Source organism: Bos mutus, chromosome 16, assembly GCF_027580195.1.
Source record: "Bos mutus isolate GX-2022 chromosome 16, NWIPB_WYAK_1.1, whole genome shotgun sequence".
Taxonomy (NCBI): Eukaryota; Metazoa; Chordata; class Mammalia; order Artiodactyla; family Bovidae; genus Bos; species Bos mutus.
In genome coordinates, this window is record NC_091632.1 from 57,090,768 (window position 1) to 57,099,190 (window position 8,423).

At 43.4% G+C, this 8,423-nt stretch overlaps 1 non-coding gene across 1 annotated transcript; it reads left to right on the forward strand.

The window, feature by feature from the left end:
• The first annotated feature begins 1,895 nt into the window (after positions 1-1,895).
• TRNAC-GCA (transfer RNA cysteine (anticodon GCA)) lies at positions 1,896-1,968 on the forward strand. Its single transcript has one exon. It is a non-coding gene; the product is annotated as a tRNA-Cys (tRNA).
• The last annotated feature ends 6,455 nt before the right edge of the window (positions 1,969-8,423 follow it).

Genomic DNA, 8,423 nt, shown 5'->3' on the forward strand with positions numbered 1-8,423 from the left:
ATGTCCCCCGCATTGGAAGGCAGATTCTTAACCACTGGACCACCAGGGAAGTCCCTGTATATGAGTTTTTGCATCTCCTATTACTCTTCTTATAAGGTTCAGAGGATTTCAACAGTGATTACAGAAGAAATATACATTTTATAACTTTTATGAATCCTTTATCTAACCCAGATAGATGGACTGTAGATTTTTTGTAAATATTCAGAGGAAAGCTCTCTAGTAATTTATGGAAAATGAGAGAATTTTTGTATCATTTCCAACCTTATCTTTTTATCCAGAATGGCACAGATTGTCTGTCTTTCAAGGCTCTGGGTAATTAAAAGAGAAGTTATGTTTTGAAATCAATGTCATATTATAGTAACAAGGAAGAAGTTGTTTATTTGTACACAAAGCAGTCTGTCTTACCCTCTATTTGAAATATGTTAGAATACAAAAGTTGTTTGGGAAGTGAGCCTAAACAGCCAAGATTTTGACTATGTTTGGAGCTTCCAGGAAACATGCCATTCTGGATAGCTGAGTTTTCTTAATTCCTAGTATTTAACTTATATTCTCATGAGTGTTATAAATTCTACCTTTTTGGTAGATCTTTTCTAAAACGTATATTATGCCACCTTGTCATCTTGACTACAGTACACTCCACATAAGGTTTTCACTCTGCTGTGACACAGGAAGATCTTGGTCAAAATCTTCCCTGGTGTTAGCTTTGTCTTTTTATTTCACTCTGGCCGGCAACTATTACTTCTCGGTTCTTGTCCCCACACCAGCCTCTTGTGGCCCCCATTCTTGTCTCCTTACTTTATAGAATTTGTTGTTGTTGATAAGTCACTAAGTCATGTCAAACTGTTTTGCAACCCCTATGGACTCTAACCCACCAGCCTCCCCTGTCCATGAGATTTCCTAGGCAAGAATACTGGAGTGGGTTGCCATTTCCTTCTCAGGGGATCTTCCTGACCCACGGATTGAACTCCAGTCTCCTGCCTTGGTAGGCAGATTCTTTAACATGAACCACCAGGGAAGCCCCTCATACAATTTATTTTATATTAACTTACTAATTTTCCATAGCAGACCATTACCCTTCTTAGAATCCTCTTTATTTTTTATAAGATGAAATTTCTTTTTTATTTTTAAATTTTATTATTTTTAATTTTGTCTGCACTGGGTCTTCATTGTGGTGCACAGGCTCTCTGGTTGTGGTACAGGCTTAGTAGCCCCTTGGTATGTAGGATGTTAATTCCCTAACCAGGGATGGAACCCACATCCCCTGCTTTGGAAGGTGGATTCTTAACCACTGGACCAGTGGCATTCCCTTAGAATCCTTTCTAAAACTAAGAGTCTAAGGTTCTACAAGAAAAATTTAGTCTTTAGCTGTATAGAGACTTTGGGGCTTATTTTATTTTTAAAAAGTGTGTTCTTAGGTAGGTGAGTTAGCCAGAAAGCTGAGTTATTAAGGAAAATCTAGTTAATTTATTTAACTTAGAAGTTTAATTCAGTTGACCAATGACCCCTGCATTTTAATTAATGAGGCACAACACGTTTCATTCAAAAACTCTCAAAGGATTTCACCATATGAACTTTGACCACACCCTGTGGTACAAACCGGAGAAGGCAATGGCACCCCACTCCAGTACTCTTGCCTGGAAAATCCCATGGATGGAGGAGCCTGGTAGGCTGCAGTCCATGGGGTCGCTGAGGGTCAGACATGACTGAGCGACTTCACTTTCACTTTTCACTTTCATGCATTGGAGAAGGAAATGGCAACCCACTCCAGTGTTCTTGCCTGGAGAATCCCAGGGATGGGGGAGCCTGGTGGGCTGCCGTCTATGGGGTCACACAGAATCGGACACAACTGAAGTGACTTAGCATATAGCATAGCATATGTGGTACAAAGATGTGCTTTCCTGATGGCTCAGATGGTAAAGCATCTGCCTGCAGTGCAGGAGACCCAGGTTCAATCCCTGGGTTGGGAAGATGCCCTGGAGAAGGAAATGGCAACACACTCCAGTACCCTTGCCTGGAAAATTCCATGGACTGAGGAGCCTGGTAGGCTACAGTCCATGGGGTCGCAAAGAGTCTGACATGACTGAGCGACTTCACTTTCACTTTGTGGTACAAAGATACATTCTAACAACAGTTGTTGGGTAGCTCTTCAGCCATTTAGAAGTAGATACACAAAGCAGTCAGATGCGTTTCCTGAGTTCACACAGCAAAACCTACGGGGAGTAAGAAATATCTGACCTTTTCTCAGTCCATTTGTCAAATAACATTTCCTCTTCAGGTACAAAACAAAATAAAATTAGTGAAGTTTCTTTCTTTACTAAAGGTAACTAGTTAATGGATATGATGGTTACTGTTATGTGCCATCTTGACTGGGTCATGAGATGCCCAGACATTTGGTCAGAAGTTATTCTGGGTGTTTCTGGTTGAGATTAACATTTGAAACAGTTGACTGAGCAAAGCAGACTGCCCTCCCTTAGTATGGGTGGGCCCCATCCAATCAGTTGAAGGCCTGAATAGAGTAAAAAGCCTGACCCTCCTCTCAGTAAAGGAGGGCTCCTTTTACCTGGGCTGCCTTCAAATCAGAACATCAGCTTTGTCCTGCCTTTAGACTAGAACCAAAACCTTGGCTCACTTGCTGACCTTCAGTTGAGAACCACACCAGGCTCTCCTGGGTCTCCAGTTTGCCCACTCATCCTGTAGATCTTGTGACTTGTCAGCCTCCTTAATTGTATGAGGTATGAGCCAATTCTTAACAATAAATCTCTCTCTCTCTTATATAGTTGCTCTCTGTCTTTCTCTCTCTATATATATTCTATTCATTTTGTTTCTCTGGAGAATCCTAACACAGTGGACATACACTAATGTCAATTAATTAAAGGAAAAAATACTTCTAAAGGCTTATCACTTCTCCAGCAGATGGAAAAGAAATGCAAAAAAGCAAAATGGCTGTCTGGGGAGGCCTTACAAATAGCTGTGAAAAGAAGAGAAGCGAAAAGCAAAGGAGAAAAGGAAAGATATAAACATGTGAATGCAGAGTTCCAAAGAATAGCAAGAAGAGATAAGAAAGCCTTCTTCAGTGATCACTGCAAAGAAACAGGAAAACAACAGAATGGGAAAGACTAGAGATCTCTTCAAGAAAATTAGAGATACCAAAGGAACATTTCATGCAAAGATGGGCTCGATAAAGGACAGAAATAGTATGGACCTAACAGAAGCAGAAGATATTAAGGAGAGGTGGAAAGAATACACAGAAAAACTGTACAAAAAAGATCTTCACCACCCAGATAATCACAATGGTGTGATCACTACCCTAGAGCCAGACATCCTGGAATGTGAAGTCAAGTGGGCCTTAGAAAGCATCACTACGAACAAAGCTAGTGGAGGTGATGGAATTCCAGTTGAGCTATTCCAAACCCTGAAAGATGATGCTGTGAAAGTGCTGCACTCAATATGTCAGCAAATTTGGAAAACTCAGCAGTGGCCACAGGACTGGAAAAGGTCGTTTTCATTCCAATCCCAAAGAAAGGCAATGCCAAAGAATGCTCAAACTACCGCACAATTGCACTCATCTCACATGCTAGTAAAGTAATGCTCAAAATTCTCCAAGCCAGGCTTCAGCAATATGTGAACGACGAACTTCCTGATGTTCAAGCTGGTTTTAGAAAAGGCAGAGGAACCAGAGGTCAAATTGCCAACATCCGCTGGATCATAGAAAAAGCAAGAGAGTTCCAGAAAAGCATCTATTTCTGCTTTATTGACTATGCCAAAGCCTTTGACTGTGTGGATCACAATAAACTGTGGAAAATTCTGAAAGAGATGGGAATACCAGACCACCTGATCTGCCTCTTGAGAAATTTGTATGCAGGTCAGGAAGCAACAGTTAGAACTGGACATGGAACAACAGGCTGGTTCCAAATAGGAAAAGGAGTACGTCAAGGCTGTATATTGTCACCCTGTTTATTTAACTTATATGCAGAGTACATCATGAGAAACGCTGGACTGGAAGAAACACAAGCTGGACTGAAGATTGCCGGGAGAAATATCAATAACCTCAGGTATGCAGATAATACCACCCTTATGGCAGAAAGTGAAGAGGAACTAAAAAGCCTCTTGATGAAGGTGAAAGTGGAGAGTGAAAAAGTTGGCTTAAAGCTCAACATTCAGAAAATGAAGATCATGGCATCTGGTCCCATCACTTCATGGGAAATAGATGGGGAAACAGTGGAAACAGTGTCACACTTTATTTTGGGGGGCTCCAAAATCACTGCAGATGGTGATTGCAGCCATGAAATTAAAAGACGCTTACTCCTTGGAAGGAAAGTTATAACCAACCTAGATAGCATATTAAAAAGCAGAGACATTACTTTGCCAACAAAGGTTCGTCTAGTCAAGGCTATGGTTTTTCCAGTGGTCATGTATGGATGTGAGAGTTGGACTGTGAAGAAGGCTGAGCGCCAAGAATTGATGCTTTTGAGGTGTGGTGTTGGAGAAGCCTCTTGAGAGTCCCTTGGACTGCAAGGAGATCCAACCAGTCCATTCTGAAGGAGATCAGCCCTGGGATTTCTTTGGAAGGAATGATGCTAAAGCTGAAACTCCAGTACTTTGGCCACCTCATGCGAAGAGTTGACTCATTGGAAAAGACTCTGATGCTGGGAGAGATTGGGGGCAGGAGGAGAAGGGGACGACAGAGGATGAGATGGCTGGATGGCATCACTGACTCGATGGTCGTGAGTCTGAGTGAAGTCCGGGAGTTGGTGATTGACAGGGAGGCCTGGCGTGCTGCGATTCATGGGGTCGCAAAGAGTTGGACACGACTGAGCGACTGATCTGATCTGAAAGGCTTGGCTATGCAAAATTCATAAAGGATTGCAGATTTCTGTTGACTAGAGAGAAATTAAATTTCAATGTTGAAAAAAATCCCAGTGCTGAGATACTAAATTTCTAGAAGATAGGTGCTGTGTAAGTTTTGCTTTATAGTTCTACTACTGTGAACAGCATGGAAGAAATTCAGCCTTTTTAATATAACAACATTATTTGATGGTCATGTAAGAATGATGATACCAAATAAGCCTTGGGAAGCCACTGTTGGCATGATAATGCAAACAAGGTAATATCCAGGGCAATCAGGGGTGATAGAATTTACTGATCTAAGTCCACCCTGAGTGAAGATGTTTTCTTTTTGCTGATATTACAAAGAGCTAGGCTTCTACATTCAGCACTGACTGAGTCCAGCTTTTTATCTCTTCGCTGCGTCTCTACCATATTCTCCTCTTCTGCCCTCTCCAGATCCTTCCCAGCATCAGAGCTAAACACAAACCTCTTCTACCTCTCAACTCCACCTCATCCTTGACGTGTCCTGTTTTCTTCTGTCCAATAAAGGAAGGAGGGTGGAGCTGTGCCTTCACTGGCAGCCAAACATCTTGGGTCCTTGTTTCAGGCTCCACCTCCCACATCAACCACCACCCAGTATGGACTACACAGCTCTTACCCAGAAGCTGTTTTTCCATCCTAGGAGCTGACCTCATTGTTTCTGGGGTTGGAGCCATCTACAAGGCGACACTTGCCAACTGGGGAGTTTATAGCAGTTTTGTGTTTGTGGCACGGGAAGAGTCTGCCTGTACCATTGTCTTTTGTCTTAAGGACAGCATTAACAACCTCCATTCGTCTCCTCCGAGCATAAACATGGCTGAAAACACAGAAGGGCGATTTGCATGTCACACGTGGATGTAGTCTGTGAATTCACTAGCTCAGGAGCTTTGCTGTCATTTATGAAAATTGCCAGAGTGTACAGCTCTGCTTCCTGTTCTTACAGACCAGCATGATATTCTGGCTCGGTTGAGCCTCTGTCATGGGTTGCCACACAAGCATTGTCTGGTGCTGTCATTTCCTGGTAGTGAACAATTATTACACATTGCCTCAGAACGCTCTCACAGTGTCCTTCTCGTGGTGGCTGAACCAGTCTTCAAAAAGCAAATGTATAGCTAGAGTCAATCGTTTGGAGAAGATGGGCAGAAACAAAGCCCGCGTGGCTTGTTGGAAAGAACACCAAATAGAGTTCTAAGAGCACAGCTACACACTCTTAATAGGAGAGGAACTGGCCCCCATCCACTCACCATTTAGTGTCATAACCCCCCATGTGTCTTCCTGTCTCTTTTCTCCCTACAATGAGGTTGGAAAGGTGGCAGCATTTGTTTCTATTTTTCCACAACCAGCCTGGCACATAACACCGTCTACTGGACGCCACCACACACTCAACCATCCAGCCAATCAGCTGTCTTTCTAGATGTTTTTTTCCACTGATGTGCACTGTCTTCTTGGCCATAGCCCTAACTTTGGGTACCTTAATTTTCTCATTATTTAAATGTATTCAGTAATTTAATCCAAGTTGAAGCTGTATCTGCAAGAGAGAAAGTGTTCTGTTAGTGCTGACGATGGTGGCACAGTGGTAAAAAATCCACCTGCAAGTGCAAGAGATACAGGACACGTGGCTTTAATTCCTGGGCCAGGAAGATCCCCTGGAGGAGGATTTAGCAACCCACTCCAGTATTCTTGCCTGGAAAATTCCATGGACAGAGGAGCCTGGTGGGCTAGAGTCCATGGGGTCACAAAGAGTCGGACATGACTGAGCACACACGCAGGCAGGCATGTTTCTTCAGACATGTACTGGGAATAATTAGGCTGTCTACCTCAATCCCTGGGTTGGGAAGATCCCCTGGAGAAGGAAATGGCAATCGACTCCAGGACTATTGCCTGGAAAACCCCATGGACAGAGGAGCCTGGTAGGCTACAGTCCATGGGGTCGCAAAGAGTCGGACAGGACTGAACAACTTCACTCACCTTAGTAATTCATCAAATATCCAACTAATATTTATTTAATGCCTACTTTGTGTGTGCCATGGTGCCGCATGCTAAGTGCTTATTGGGAAGATTTAACAACAGATTATATATTACTCAGGAGATTTGTCTTTGAAAAGTTAATAATAGTTATTGCATATTTTAAATGACAAATGCCTTTTCAATACTTTTTTTTTAATACTTGGGATTTTTAACAATAGGACTTTAAATGCAAGAAAGGGATAAAGAAGGAACAATTTAATTTAAACTGGAGGTTTTGGAAAGGCTAGATATAATGTTAGTAACAAACAATGTGGACTTCCCTTGTTAGAAGATAAATACTTGGTGAGACAGTTACTGACTCTGGGATCACCATGTCACCTACTTTGCAAAACACTGGTCTCTAGCACAGTATTTTTATTATTTTGTGTAATTTTTCTTTATCTCCTGACATTCCCATGGAGGCCCTTTCTCATTTTTCTTTCTATGAAAGTGAAATAAAGACAACGGAATCTGTAACTTCAGAAGTCTTGAAATTCTGTTGTTCATACCACCAGTAAAAATGATTTCTGAATTCTTCGTTGCTTTCCCTTTAGCTGAATTTCATTTGCTAAAGATCTGAGACGCAGAGAATTTGATTCTGTGGACTGATACAATCGTGCTTAATAGGTACAGATATTTCCTAAGAACCCTCCTATCTCGTGGCTTTTAAATTGCTCAGGATTTTATAAATACCATAACCTCAGCATATTAAAACATTAAGGGATTTCTTCAGATTCCCAGAGCCTTAGACTATGCAAATACGTGCGAGTGTGTTTCCATAGTGCGGAATAAAAGTTATGGCAGGGTTTTTCAGAGCAGCATCACTATAAGCGTCGCTCCTGCCACTGCCTTTCACAAGGGCCCACTTGCTGTGAAATATTTTGAAAACCGAGCTGAAGTGAAGATAACGCAGAGCGCAAACAGGCGGAAATACGAATAAACTGAGCGTGGCTGGCAGAAACCGAGAGGTTGGCAGTTTCCGCAAAGGAAGAGAAGGCTTGGTAAACCTGGAGGAAAAACCCGCCCAGAGCTGTTGTTTAGAAACCTCCCCACCTCCGTTTCCCTTGCCCCTAGAGTCGGGGAGCTCCCCAGAGCAGAGGAAGCAGCCCCCCAAAACCGCTTCCGCGACTGCAGCTTCCCTTCTCAGGCCCCCAGGGAGCAGCGCCTTCTCAGGCCACGATTCCCTGTGACCCAAAAATAACTACACGGATAGGAGGGAAAGGTCTGAAGCTTGAGGCACAAGGAAGTACTCAGTTACCTTCTTATCGCTTATAGCCAGAACGCTGGAAACTTAACCCCGCGCCAGCCTTTTATAGAGAGTCCCTCGAGCCCCGCCCTAGCAACTTCTCTTAGCAACGCCTCGCCCTGGTGCTCTGCCTTCTTATCGGCCTCAGCCAGGCCCTTCCTGTTCCCCTCCCCCAGTCGGCTTTGCTCGGCTGCTTCAGGTCACGTGACTATCCCCAGGGGAGGGGCGGGGCGGGCAAAAACGTGAGGGGCGGGGCGCTGGGTGAGCGAGCTTACGTCATCAAGATACGCCGGGTGGGTGGTGG